This window comes from Rattus norvegicus, chromosome 5 (genome assembly GCF_036323735.1).
Source record: "Rattus norvegicus strain BN/NHsdMcwi chromosome 5, GRCr8, whole genome shotgun sequence".
Lineage (NCBI taxonomy): Eukaryota > Metazoa > Chordata > Mammalia > Rodentia > Muridae > Rattus > Rattus norvegicus.
Genome location: NC_086023.1, coordinates 86,626,248 through 86,641,642, shown reverse-complemented (window position 1 = coordinate 86,641,642; position 15,395 = coordinate 86,626,248). Strand labels below are relative to the sequence as shown.

Below are 15,395 nucleotides of genomic sequence, written 5' to 3'. Positions count from 1 at the left end.
CATGTAATAAATGAAAGGACCTAACATTGTTCTTTTCACCCCCACTGGAGCACCAAATGTTTTTCTTGTCACCCACTGCACTCAGAACGCAAAATAATTGTATTTACTGGGGACTTTGGGAGGCAGTGGTTGTTTTATTTAAAGAAATGTTAATTTGCTATTAAATCTCTTGTTGAAAGACTATAATAGCTTAATGAATGCATTAAACATGTGCAAATTAGTTTTTTTAAACTGCATTAGTTAGTTTCAGATTGAAAGGGGGTGATACATCACAGTCATCTCTGTGAGAATTAATGAGGCATTAGGCCATCTTCTGTCATGGAGGCCAGACTTATGAAGGATTTGCTGAATCGCGCATGCGAACCTTGTCCTGTTCTCTCTTTCCACCTAACACATACATCTTCTCTGGGACTTAGGCCTCTAAAGCCTGAGCTTTCTTACTCGACATACAAATGTCAGTTCACCATCAGTTTGGAAGTGATAAGTAGTCTGTTGCAGGTGACAAATGTTGTTTACTATTACTAGAAAAGAAGGTGGAACAATGGACGCATATATTAGCATCACAGGGGAAGGGGCTAGTAGTCATTCAATTGCTATCTTGCCCTGGGAAGACACATAACCTTTCTCCTATTCCCTCAATCACCCACTCACCCTTAGACACCTACATTAAAATAAAGAGCCTAAGGCAAGGCAAGCTATCTTAACTATAAGTGGCAAGGTGTTCTCGATTCAACAGCTTTTGTCACCAGCTCTCAATCTCTCCTCATCACAAGCATAGCTCTTTCTGCCCCAATCTTTTGATATTTTTATTTGCCTGATCCTGCAGTTTCCAAATCAGCAGTTCCCAGCCTCCACAAAGAAGTGGCAATTTAAAATCCATCTTTTTAATTCAATGGCATATATTACCACTTACAAACATTTTTTTATAATTAATAGGTATGACATTTAATTGTGCTCTGGTTATCTGTGATGGCTTTTCCCTGTATCTTTAGATGATTGAAGATATCATATTGATTTTTAAAAATCAGTGATTGAAAGCACTGTGATAGCCATTAGATTAAGCTATACAAGTAATGTGTGTTGAGGACATGCAAATGTTATAACAGTGCTAATTATGTCTTTTTCACAACAAAGAATTGTTTCATTCTTCAGCAATTCTTTTTTATATTCACTTTTACGCATACCTGCTTATGCCCAAGAACCACCTTGGCCAAATGCGAAGGAGTCAATCACTAATCTGTCTTTCTCGTTAGCTTTTGAATTCCCTCACTGTCTTGAATGCCTACTTTAAATCATGTTACACACTTAAGGTATATCAGTACATTATATAAATCCAGTGTAGCAATTCCCTAGCACATAGTTGTAGATGATTCCTCTTCAAAATCAGTGTATATCCATTCTCTGTAGCCAATTATGTCTACACAAAAACACAACCCTCTCATCAACAGAGATAAGAGTTATTCTGGAGCCAAATATGAGGAACCATCAACCAAGCACACATAGTTTGGTTACCCCATAGTCCATGCTGAAGTGTGGAAAGTTTTCACAGGAAAAGGACAGAGAACATGAATTAAGACCGAGAATTGGTTTAGAATATTCTTTTCGCTACGACTGAATATGTTTCAAGGTTGGGCTTCAATAATATTCCTCTCCTTGTGAAATTAATATACACTTAATGTAAAAACTTTACAAAACCAAGCTATTACATAGCACAAGAGGTTTAACACATTGATAGCTTGCATCGCCATCAGAGTCTCAATGTAATCCCACATCTGAGAACTCCACTACTTGTTCTTTTCTTTTTTTAAATTTTTTATTCTTTTTCCCCCTCATATATACATCTCTACTCCAGTTTCTCCTCCTTTCTGTCTTTCCACCCCCACCTAAAGTCCCACAGACATTCTTCCTGTTTCCCTTCATGTTGCAATAAGACTAGACACTCCCCCGATTTCTGTTCCACCTTGACCACAGCAAATTTTGTAGGCAGGACAGATTGCAGATTGGCTGAGTTGGTGTCCTTCCCTGGAAGTCTTGCTTGGTTACAGAAGGTGGATATTTAAGGGTCTGTATCCCTTATTACTAGGAGTCTTAGCTTGGGCCACCCTAATGGATTCCTAGGAATGTCATTGGTCTAGGTTTCTACCTATGCTTAAAATGCCCGCCCCCTCATTCTTGTTTTCTCTCTCAGTACTGTCTTCCTCCATTTCCATCCTACCTGATATCTCCTGTTACTATCCCTCACCTGCCTCCAGGCTACCAGCAAAATTTACTCTACTTAACATTCCTAAGGAGCTTCATGTGTTTCCCCTTGAGTCCTTCTTGTTACTTAGTCTCTCAGGTTCTCTGTGTTGTTACAGGATTATATTTTCAGTTTACAGCTATGATCTACTTTTAAGTGAATACATACCAAGTTTGTCATTCTGCATCTGGGTTAGGTCACCTACGATATCTTTTTATACTTTCATTTATTTGGATGCACATTTCAAGTTACTTTTTAAATAGCTGAATTAACCACTGTGTTATGGTACCACATTTTCTTTAACAATATGCTATAAAAATTATAAGGAAAATACAATTGTAAGAGAGGTATTTCTATTATTTGATATAACAGTGAATGTATGCATATTAATATTATTGTAAATAAAATATAAAGAAAGTCAGGGTTGAAGATTTGGCTCAGTGATTGAGTGTGCATATTTATTATAGAGGACCAGACTTTGGTTACTTTTCTGTAATCTCACAACCATCACGTATCTCCTAGCTGTAGCAGATATAATGCCTACCTTTTACTTGGCTGTCAGTATCTGACACACACACACACACACACACACACACACACACACACACATACACACACACACCTACACACACACACACACACACACACACACAATTAAGAATAAGTACTAAAGCTTTAGCAATACCTTACAAAATAAAGGAAATTGCTGAGAATCCAAATAATCAGTGACAGTAATACAGTGTCTATTCTTCATGTTTGTTTTTGTAAAATGTTTAGTGCCTTCAGAGCTTGCTAATCTATAAAAACGTTCCAATAGACTTAATTTTATCTAACTGATATTTCGCTTATTTTTATTTTCTTATTAGCACCACTGTAATTATCTTCTTTATGAACACTTTTTTATATATTCCATTTTTACTGAAAATGTATTGTTTTCATAGAAAATAGTCTGAATAAGGTTTCTCATTCTTAATCTTCCTAGTTCCTCTCCACTCAAGATCCACCCAAATTCAATGCTTTACTTGTTCTCCCTGTCTCTGTCTCCCTGTCTCTGTCTCTCTGTCTCTGGCTCTGTCTGTCTCTGGCTCTGTCTCTCTCTGTCTCTCTGTCTCTCTGTCTGTCTGTCTCTCTCTCTCTCTCTCTTTCTCTCTCTCATACATATACACACTAACACACACATGTAGAATTAAAAAGAACTAAGAAGACTGGGCATGCTACATACATAACACGTGCTCTTGTGCTATTAACATGTGTGGTTTTCATCTACATATGCATCTCCTACTTTTTCCTGGTCTCTTTTTCTTCTGCTTGTTTGTTTTTTCCTATTCCAGGTTGTTTTATTTCATTTTATTTTATTGCATTATCATTTTTAGGTGACTGTTTCCTGATAATAGAACAAAGATCAGGATTCTGATGGGAGGGAATGTAGGGGAAAATCTTAGAAGACTTGAGGGAGGAGAAACTATAATGAGAATGTATTATATGTCAACAGTTTTATCATCTGTATTGTGGATTTCATAATAGAGAATTGGGGAAGATCAGTAGCTTCTTGAAAGTAGAGAGCTCAGAGATGTGGCCAGGACTCCAATTCTTAAATTCATACTTTTTTCTATACTGTTTTAAATTATGACATTCAAACCAAAATTGATTTCCTTCAGTTAAAGACAACAATCCAATAAGATTACCTATCACTAATCTGACAGAGAGAAAGGTGAGAGAGATGAGAAAGATGGAGAGAGTAACTCAGAATTATCTAAGTTTCAAAACAAAACATTCAAATCTCTTATAGGCTACCTACAAATGACACCACCACTGGTCACAGAGGTCAAAAAAAAAGAGCTGATGACCCACAGAAGGAGGCTAAGGAAGCACATGAGAAACATGGTTTCTGTTTAAAAGAAACCATGAGGGTTGCATGATTTGTACCTTTACCAAAACATAAAGTGACTGCTTTCAAATCTACCAAACACTTAATACCATGAAACATGATTTTGTACAAATTTGCATAGCTACTTGTCAAGGATGGACCTATATGTGGTCTTAGAAGATCCACTCTTGTTACCGCCTCCTTTTTACAATGAAGCATCCAATCAGTCTTGAGGCTTTGTGCTGTATTTCATTACTAAAAGTATAGTAAATATCAGGGAAAATAAGGCAAAGCAGATATGGCTTCCACAAAGTTTGAAGAAAATGCCACAAGCTAGTACTGAGAAAAAGATGTAAACACTTTGCTGTGATATATGAGTAATAATAGAAGCATATCCTAGAAACAGTGATGATATATTAGCATATTAAAGTGATCAGCTCCACTCCAGAAGGCCATCTGACTCTGACACATTTAGGTCTATAAATTTTGTCCCATGTTGACACTACACAATCTACAGCAATCAAGAAAAATACTGTAAATAATTCTCCCTGGGAAAACGATCTTCACAGGGTAAATGTCTTCTGTCACAGGTCTTCGAGGTTTTGCCTGTCTCCTGTTTCTCCCATTGAGCATGCAGCACAGAGGCACCCTCAGTGCCTCTTCTAACTACAATAAGTTTATAGATAAAATTGGAGCTATTTTTAGAAACTTTTAAAAACATTACCAAGGGAGATACTTTCATCATTTATTCATACCAATGCTCTTTATTTTTTATTTATTAATGAAATTTAGAAAATGGTTCTTGAGTATAAAGAGATTTTCTTATGAAACTAAAGTGTGACAAACCTTCATTCCTTTGATTCTGTCCCAACCAAGTATTCAACTTTAGAATACAGAGATATTGCCTACTAATTCCACTTAATTAATCAATCATTTAATTAATAACAAAACACAATTGCCAACATTTATTTATTTATTTATTTATTTATTTATTTATTTATTTATTTATACACTCTAGATTTTATTACCCTCCTGGTCCAGCCTCTGACTATTCCACATCCCATACCTACTCCCTGCCCTCCTGTCTCCACAAGGATGTCCCCACCCCCACTCTTTCTAAACTCTAGTGTCTTGAGGGTTAGGTGCATCTTCTCTGACTGAACCCAGATCTGCCAGTCTTCTGCTGTATACGTGTTGGGGGCCTCATATCAGCAGGTGTATGCTGCCTGGTTGATGATCCAGTGTCTGAGAGGTCTTGGGAGTCCAGGTTAATTGAGATTGCTGATCCTCTTACAGTGTCACCCTCTTCCTCAGCTTCCTCCAGTTTTTCCCAAATTCAACCACAGGGATCAACAGCTTCTGTTCATTGGTTGAGTGAAAATATCTGCATCTGACTCAGCTCTTGTTGAGTCTTTTGGGGGAAACTCATGATAGGTCCTTGGTGTCAGGCCTTGGGTCCTCCCTTTGTGCTAAATCCCATTTTGGGCCTGTCACAGGATATTCTTTTCCTCAAGATCTTCTCCATTTTCATCCCTGTAGTTCTTTCATACAGGAACAATTATGGGTAAGACTATGGGATAGCAACCCCATCCCACACTTGATGCTCTGTCTTTCTGCTGGAGGTGGGCTCTACAAGTTCCTTCTCCCCACTGTAAGGCATTTTATCTAGGGTCCCCCAACTTATGTCCTGAGAGGCTCTTACCTCCCAGGTCTCTGTTACATTCTGAAGGGTCCTCCTAACTTCCTACCTCTCGAGCTTGCCTCTTTCCATTATTTCTGCTGGCCCTCAGGGCTTCAGTACTTTTCTCCCAATACCAGATCGTGTTCCCCTGTCTCTGACCCAGTCCCCTTTCCCTCCCAGGTCCCTCCCTTCCTCCCTCCCTCATTTTGGTTGCTTTCTTCTCCATTCCAAGTGGGATTGAGGAGTCCTCACTTGGGCCCTACAGTGTGTTGACATTTTTGAGTTCTGTATCTTAGGTATTCTGCACTTTTGTCGGGGCTAATAGCCACTTATTAGTGAATACATAACATGCATGTCCTTTTGAGTCTGAGTTAACCTCACTCAGGATAATTTCTAGTTCTATCAATTCGCTTGCAAAACTCACACTATTCCTTTTCTAAATAGCTGAGTAGTGTTCCATAGTGTAAATGAACCACATTTTCTGTATCCATTATCCTTGTTGTGGGACATCTGTTTTTTCCCAGCTTCTGGCTCTCACAAATAAGGCTGCTATGAACAAAGTCACCTTGCTCAAAGCTCAAGTCCAAGTGGATGAAAGACCTCAACATAAAACCTGATACACTCTATCTAATAGAAGGAAAGAGCCCTGAACTCATTGGCACTGGAGCAAATTTCCTAAACAAAACTCCAATGGCTCATGTTCTAAGATCCAGAACTGATAGATGGGACCTCATGAAACTGGAAAGCTTCTGTAAGGCAAAGGAAATTGTCAATAAGACACATTGGCAACCTACAAACTGGGAAAAAATCTTTACAAACCCCAATAGAGGGCTAATATCCAAAATATAAAGAACTCAAGAATCTAACTACCAAAAAGTCAAACAACCCAATCAAAAAAATGGGGAATAGACCTAAACCAAGAATTCACAACAGAGGGACCTCAAATGGCTGAGAACCACCTAAAGAAGTGTTCAAAGTCCTTAGTTATAAGAGAAATGCAAATGAAAACGACCCTGAGATTCCACCTTACATCCAGTCAGAATGGCTAAGATCAAAACCTCAGGTGACAACACATGTTGGCAAGGATGTGGAGAAAGAGGAACACTCCTCCATTGCTGGTGGGATTGCAAACTGGTACAACCACTCTGGAAATCAGTTAGAAATTTCCTCAGAAAATTGGAAATAGATCTACCTAAAGATCCAGCAATACCCTTCTTGGGGAATATACCCCAAAGATGCCCCACCATGCCACAGGGGCATGTGTTCCACTATGTTCTTAGTTTATGACTGCCATCTTAATCTGTGTGTACCCATACAATGGTAATTGAGAAAAGTCCACTGGGCAAAGATGATTAAGTACTGCAAATTATTTTAATTATTTGATTCGGAACATTGAGATTATTTCAAATTTAGAAAAGGAACAAATCCACTATTTTGAATACACAAAATATTTCAAAAGTGTTTCTCACATAAAAAGGAATCACTCAGTTTGATTGAACTATATTACAAGAACTTCAAATATTGAGATCTGAGTAGTCAGACTAAATGAAATAAAATATATTTTCCAAACTACGTTTTGGAAATTAAAAGAAAACCAAAAAGAAAAACAAAAAAATTTGACATAGAAAGATTAATTTTGTTCAACAAGTTTTAGGAAAAGGTGTACTCTACCATTCACTCCTAATGGTTTACAAAATCATTAAGCACAAGAAAGAATTAAAAAAAAGTTTTGTAGTCAGGGAACTATTTTAAATTTAATTAGCTTGCTTAGTTTCAGCAACAGTTTTCAATCAATGTGTGTCTAATTTATAACATATCTCTACATATGCATCTTCTACAGAGCACCAAATCTGGTTAACTAGAATATTGTTAATGTTTTGCTAACTCAAATCCTTTATTTCTATCAACTTCACATTTTATTTTTTGAAGGCAATAGCACAAGCATGGTACAGTTTCTTACAACCAAAACTGAAGTGTCCCAAGGCTTATCATCAGCCTTTCTTGCCTTTTGTCAAGCTAATCCAGTTTATTATTCAGAGTTTAACACAATCAACATTTCCACAGACTGGGTATTTATTGTTAGTTTTTATTCTTGCTTGATAAGTAAATTTCTCCCACATGTGAGCAATAAGTACCAAGAAGGAATATTTTATTTTGGTTCATCTTTGCATTTACCATAGCAATTACGATATCTATCACAGTATGGTTGCCTAATAAATTTTTGTCAAATGATTAAGAAATAAGAAACTGTTAGAAACCTAGGCATGCTTTCCCTCTGTAAATCTAAGTTCTGTCCTGAGCTAGAAGAAGTATTTATCATTTTCATAATTTCTGCAAAGTTTAAAAGTGTGTAAAGAATGAGCAATGAGTGGGTTAAATACGTTTCCTCACTGTGAGTCAATAGTCTACAGCCCTGAATCTGATAATTAACAGGAATAAAGGAATTGTCAGAAAGATCTTGGTGAATTGAGAATACAGGGCTAAATAAGAAGAGACATTGTCTTTCTTTCTTATTCATTCATTCATTCATTCATTCATTCATTCATTCATTCATTTTACATCCCAGTATCTGTTCCCCACGTCCAAGTCCACCTCTCTCACACAGCTCTGTGGGGTAAGTGGACCTTGACGGAAGAATTGGTAAGTTTGAGTGATTTCAGACCCTGAGAATCTCAGAATTGAGAAGGTATGAGTGGGGCCACTCCCTGCCTACTTCTAACTGCTCTAGGACATGTAACCATGACAACTCACTGAGAGGACCATAACAATCAGTCACATAGGGAAACCGCCTGGAGTCCTGTTGCATGCAACAAGAGCATAATAGGAAACATCGAAGATCCTAAATCCCACCCTCCTCCTCAATGTTTATAAAGTCCTTGTCCAAATGAAATGAAATGCACAAACTATTTCACAGAGGATTGTCTGAGAGTGTTTGTTTTATTGAGCTGAACTCTTGGGGAAAGTGTTCTCTCTCCAGAAGCTTTCATGGCTTAACCTCAGATCCTCCTGGCTGGTCATGCTCACTCCACCTCCACTGCCTACAGGCTCCTCTGGAGGCTGCCACCATCGCCCCTGCAGATGGCGCTGACACTGCTACAATAGCAGGAGAGACCCCGGACCCCAGCGAACCCCTCCCACAGCCCACTCACCTGCTGTACAGAATTCCTCTCTTCCATTCTAAGAGTTGTAACACTTTGGCTGTTTGTGGAGGAATCAGAGCCCTGTGGAAAACTATTTGTCCAGATTCTCCCTCACTGTCTGGGCAGGTAGCAGACAACATCTGATGCCAAGACATGGAACACAAGAAACTGACACATCCCTCAGCTGGTATCCTCATGGATTACACGGGACCTCTGATTCAAAGAGAGAAGTGCAAGTACCCCCAACTCTGACAACCAGCAACCTGTTCTTTTCCTACTTTGTTTTTGAACAGTGCCATCGCATTAATTCTTACAAATTAAAGACAACTGATGCCTTCTTGCCAGAGCCACTCTCTGGTGTAGACGGAACATCCCTGTGTCCCTGACTGAAATCAGACAACCCACAAAGGCTTTTGGCAGCTGCTGGGGTCACCAGTTCTACTAGATAACTTTTCCTAGCAACACTCCCTTTCCTATATTCTTTGCACTTAGGGGTTCGAGATGGCAGTGCCAGCCTTGGTGCCTAAAACAGGTCAATCATTTCAAATAGTCAACTTTCCCATAAACCTCTTACCCAATCATAAAATGCCAAGATTTCGAGACCCCCCCCCCACACCAGCTTGTGTTTTTTTTTTCCTTTTATAAACCGCCTTCACCTCGATCTTTTCCTATCCTGTTACATCAGGAAGTTTTGTGTCCCAAGCTTGCACACTTGAGTAAAGACTCTTCTGTGCTTGCATCAGAGCTGTAGCTCCTAGTGGTCTCTTTGGGATTTTTGCAATCTGGGCACAATACCAGTTTTTAAATCTCCTGGAAGGCTTAAAAACCCTTCAAGGCAAAAAGGCCAAGGGAAGGTTCCCATTGAACAGGCATTTCTTCTCTTTTCTATGAAGGGGAACAAAAAAAAACAGGTTAGGGAAATATGTGTCATTTAAAATTCCACACCCACTGAATAAAAATCACAAAAATGAAATAAAATAAAATAAAATAACAAAAAACAAAAAACAAGCCTCCTTGTTTTGGAGGAAATCCTTCAGATTGTACAATGAATAGCCAATGGTAATATTTACAGTCCTGGCTCATGGACCTGAGTAGCTTCACTCACCAAAGCAGGGACACCCAAGAACCCCCCTCCAAAAAAATTTCAGCCATTTTTATCCGCAATCCAGCAATGTATAGGACAACTTACGACAGGACAAGCAGATACTCTTCACACTTCTGCCAGATAAGCCTAAAGATCAAAGTCTTAAAAACCACCCCATTTCAGATGTCACAGCCTGTAACAAATTAATGTGAGAAATCCAACCCATTTTACCACCCCTAACCCCTTTTATCCATTCAGAAGTAATGCTAAACAAGCCCTCCTTCTTTCACCCAAGGACCTGACCTTCTATAGGACTTCATTAGAAAAACAAATGAATACCCCCAGTCCCCCCTCTACTCCACATTCCCCCACCAAACTGAAAAGAGCTATTTCCACTCTTCTCTCCCAAGCCAACAAAGCCACACCCTATGAAAACCTACCAGTAGCATAGACACAAAGCCATATAACTCCATAGTCCCTTACCCTCAAACCTCTACCTTGCAACAGCTTTGTAATTTTCATGATTCTATTCCAAAATTAAACCCCAAGTTTTAAAAATTAGATACAGGAATCCCTGACAAGACCAGCAGCCACAGGGTCTGCCCTGTCCCCTCTGTGCTCCATATTCTGGACTGCCCACACCTTTAAGTACAATCACAGATGCTTGCAGCCATTGGTGACCACCAAGTGAGACACCTACCACTATTTCTTACCTGCTGGCTCCTCTGGGCAAACCCAGCAACAGTGAGCTGTGCCATGCCCTGCCACCTTTACATTCCATTTCTGGGTCACAACTCTGCCTGCATTTCTGAAGGCCTGCTGCTGCCCAGGTCAAAGACAACCCTGCAATCATCAATGATCTCCTGAATCCCTAAGTGCTTGCAGCCATCTGGGATAACCAGCTACCTGAAACCATCAAGGACTACCAGCTCTACATGCATCCCTGGAAACCTGCTTCCACTAAGGACAACCTTAGCTTTACCTACAATCCCAGAGGCCAGTTGAAATCAGGGACTACCAGCTCGATCTGCAGCCCCAGAGGCCTGGTGCCCTTGGGGACTCCCAGGCCTGCCAACACTATGGAAAATCAGATGGCTAAAGGCCTGCATAGGAATACAATCATCAAAAGCCAGTGCAATATGTCACCAGCAGAACCCAGCTATCTTACAACAGAGCAACCCCTGCATTTTTATGAGTTAGAGAGCACACACACACACACACACACACACACACACACACACACACAGATCTATTACTAGTACAATAGTCAGCATAAATAAAAAGCTTCTGACTCAGGTTTAAACTAGCTAGTTTGTTTCATATTAATGGGAACAGTTCCAGAAATCAACTATTGTGTTTTAGCTTCATAATTTTCAGTAGTTAATCTTTCTCTGTGTGTGTGCCTTTTTCTTTTATTTTCTTCTTTTCTTTTTTTATCTATATCTGAATTCAAATCTATTTCAAAAATGAAAAACTCATGGGGCTGAGAAACTTACTGCTTTTATGAACTTAACTTTTGTTATTTGTCCTGATAATAAAAGTAGTGTTTTGACAGGTACAGTAATCCTGTCCTGAATTTGCACAAAACAATTTTATTAACAAGGTCTTAGTAGGAACATTGCAAACTTTTCATCAATAGATCTCCAGGTGCAGTCAGACATAATTTTGTACTAGTTGAGTGGCCCTCAAGTTGTTTGCATTCGTCTGGATTTAAGTTCGTAAAGGTGCAATATACTGAAAAGAAAGAAAGAAAGAAAGAAAGAAAGAAAGAAAGAGAGAAAGAAAGAAAGAAAGAGAACAAAGACACAAACAAAGAAACATAAGGAATGGTCCCTGAAAATAACATAGTTTTGCACTTTTAATAAGTATTCAACACAAAAGTGAGTATTTCATAGGTGGGAAGTTTGTTTCACAGTATGAGAAAAAAAGTCCCAAATTCCAAGGTAAGACAAACTCAGGACAATGAGCTATGAAGTTTCAAATATTTGAAGGGGTAAAACAGGAGAGAGGCAGATATCTGGGTCTCACTAGACAGACACAGCCTAGAGAGAGACACATATTCAGCTCTATTACAAAACAAGCAAACAAAAATACAAGCAAAATCCTACAATTACAAGAATAGCAATTTTAACAAAATATAGCTACCCTAAAAGGGACAACAAAAAGTACGAAACATTTTTCTTCAGGAGCTGGTTAAGGTGTCTACATACAACAATGAGAAGGAATATAATGAAATGCTTTAACGATCTCCTTAGGTCTTTTATTTTTTTTTTTCTTTTTTATAATTGTCAGATTCCTGTGTGAATTTCTCATTGTCCCTGTGTATTCTGATTCAGGAGTCTGACAGTTAAAAGAGGAATACAGAAGGACAAACAGGGAAAGAAATTTCTTTACCATAGAGCAAATTTTTATTTCACCATATTTTCTAATAACCATCGACACATTCAAATTTCTGATATTTACACTGGTTCCTTGACCCATTATGTCTGCATGTTGGGCAGACGCTATAAAGCATAGTTCATTCTAGAAGTATGTGGGTATTATAGCCAAATGCCACATTTCTAAAAGAAGGGAGATCAGCTATGCATAAGAACATTAAATCCCCCTTCATTTCCAAGGCAGATTTTCTTGATGTGGAGGCCACAGCTGGGGAAACCCAGGAAACAAAATGCAAATGTCAACGCAGGAATTGCCCTTCACAAAAGGTGAAAGGCAGCTTTTAAAAGAAGACAGACTTTGGTGGCTTGAAGCTGGTAAAGCTTCCCTGTGACTTGGCTGAGCAATAAGAAGCAAAATATTGTTTATCTTTTTCTTAGGACAGAATGCTATGCATCCCACCTGGGCTAGCTTAATGTTTCATCATGAATGTGTCATGAAGGACCTATGAATTGTGATATTTTTAAAGAGGACCAAATTGAGGTTCACAGCAGGTAGTAGAAAAGAACTTAAAGCTCAGGTATGGCACAGGATTAAATGGCAGTGTGATTCTGAAATTTTGATTTTGATTCAATGTTACTTTCTATTTAAAATTTTCTTCTGGTGCTGATGGGATAGCTCAGCTCTTGAGGGTATACATATATTACTGCTCTTGCAGAGGATCTGAGTCTGGATCCTAGTACCTAGGTCAGAGGGCTTACAACTGCTTGTTAATTTCAGCTTCAGGGGGATCTGATAACTCTAACCACCATGGATCCTCATTTACATACTCATACCCACAGATAGACATGCATATAGGCACAATTAAAAATATTCCTAGAAAACAGTTCATTTCCTATCTTGACAAGTCTTTAGTCCCCCTGCTGATATGAGAAAACAAAACAAAACAATTCTCCATTAAATAGTATTTTTATTTTAAATCATTATCAGGGTTCCAGATTTCTCTAAACAACCTGTACAGAATATAATAGCACTATGAGGATTTAAGATCTGATGATGCCTACTGCCAGCCATGTTTTTTGTTGTTGTTGTTGTTGTTGTTGTTGTTGTTATTTTGTTTGTTCGGGGGTTTAATTTTGTTTTTGTTTTTGCTGTTGTTGTTGTTGTTTCGTTGGCTTATTTTTGTTATTGTTTTATTTTTTTGCAAATTTTGGCCCAATCTAATGATAGGTATTTGCGTACTTGCATAGTTTTTTTATGCTTAGTGCATAGAGACATCACCGATACACAAAGGCTAGAATAAAAAGTATTAAAACTAAATGAAATATATAAATAATGCCCAATATTTATTGAGCAATTACCATGTGGCTGATCCTCATCTAATTAATTAGTTTTCATGCATTAATTCACTTAGAATTCCAAGAAACCATTCAGTAGATGTAATTACCATATATATTATGCAATGCTTTAAGTGTCTTACATGATTAATTATGTGAATACATCTTTTCTTATCTTTAAAGCCTGCTAAGATTTTAATCTCTGTTTTCTCCTGAAATTTCCCATCTGCCTCCTTCACACCTTCTCTGACAAGCCTCCAAGGTTTGTAAAGGCCAAAGTTATGTGAGGTCATAATCCTGACAGATTCGAATTTTATGGGAAAGAAATCAAACATCTAGGTGGGCAGTTCAATTTTCCCCCACTCACACCTCAGTCTCTGATATTTTCTTCCCTTTCACTTATTCTGTACTCTGAGTCATAGAAGTCTTTCTGCTCTAAAATATCTGTTCTTAAGATTGTGCATAGAAAAGAAGGGAGGTCCAAGTGCTTCCAAAGCATGCCTTTTGTAATATCCTGTCTGAATGAAGGAAGTGGGCTTCTGGTTGACTTTTGCATTTCCACTCTTCACACTGTCTGACAGAAATCATTAAAAATAAATCAAGGACTGGGAAGGTGGCTCAGTTATTTATCTAGTTTTTGAACAAAATTGAGGAGCAACAGTCATATTGATATAAACACTTGTGAAGTCAGCTACGGTATTATGTAAAGTGTATCTAGGTTGAGAATGAATGTGTAGACAGAAGCATCCCCATATACTGCAGGCTGACTCACCTGGCATAGAGAGCAGTGAGCAAGGTACCTGCCCACAAAAGGATGTGAAGGGAGGACTGACATAGTAACTGACATGCTAACCTACTCACAGTCCATGGCTCTCATTACTGAACACTCAGAAAAAAGCATTCACATCAAATGCACAGTAAACATGCCTGCACACACACACACACACACACACACACACACACACACATACACACACACACACACACACACACACACACACACACAATCTCAAAGTATCTCAAATTGCTGCTCAATTTTATGGACAGTTTCTCATTACATCAGGTCTGTTTTAAAATTACATATAGCTTTGCTCCTTGTTCCTTCCATTGCAAGTCTTCATAGGATTAATTTTCCTTCCTTTACAAATCTTCATGAGTTTCTTGTTCCTTCCTTCATGCCCTTCTGCTGTATCTAGCCATGAGCCACCCCTCTGCTCATACCTCATGGCTGCAATCATTCTCTTTAGTCTGAAGGCTTGGACTAGATCTTTTTCCTGTCTTTTGATTTATGTGTCAGTTCAAATATTACTTATTAAAATAAACTTCCAAGACGTCCCTACTTTGATTGGCACAGAATCTTCCATGCTTGGGCTACTTTCTCACGGGTATGCCATTTTCTTAGCAGCTCTGCCATATGAAATTGTAGTATATTTGACATCATTTTAGTTTTCCAGTATGCTTCTTTATAGGCCACCTCCCTACCAAACATCCAAGCCCCATTAGCTTCAGAATGTCGAAGATCTGTTCTGATGGGTCTATATCATTATTTTACTTTGTTTTCTTACTTGATAAATTTTGCTGGGTACATTATAAGCACAACATAAATATTTCCTCAATGAAGAAGTGCTGTTTTTATGGCACTGTCCTCTTCACCTCAAACCCAACTCTGTT

General features: G+C 38.4%; 1 pseudogene; it reads right to left on the bottom strand.

Annotated features, from left to right (window-relative positions):
• Tra2b-ps4 (transformer 2 beta, pseudogene 4) overlaps window positions 1–10,769 on the bottom strand; it is a 43,200-nt pseudogene extending 32,431 nt beyond the window's left edge.
• Between the last annotated feature and the right edge of the window lie 4,626 nt (window positions 10,770–15,395).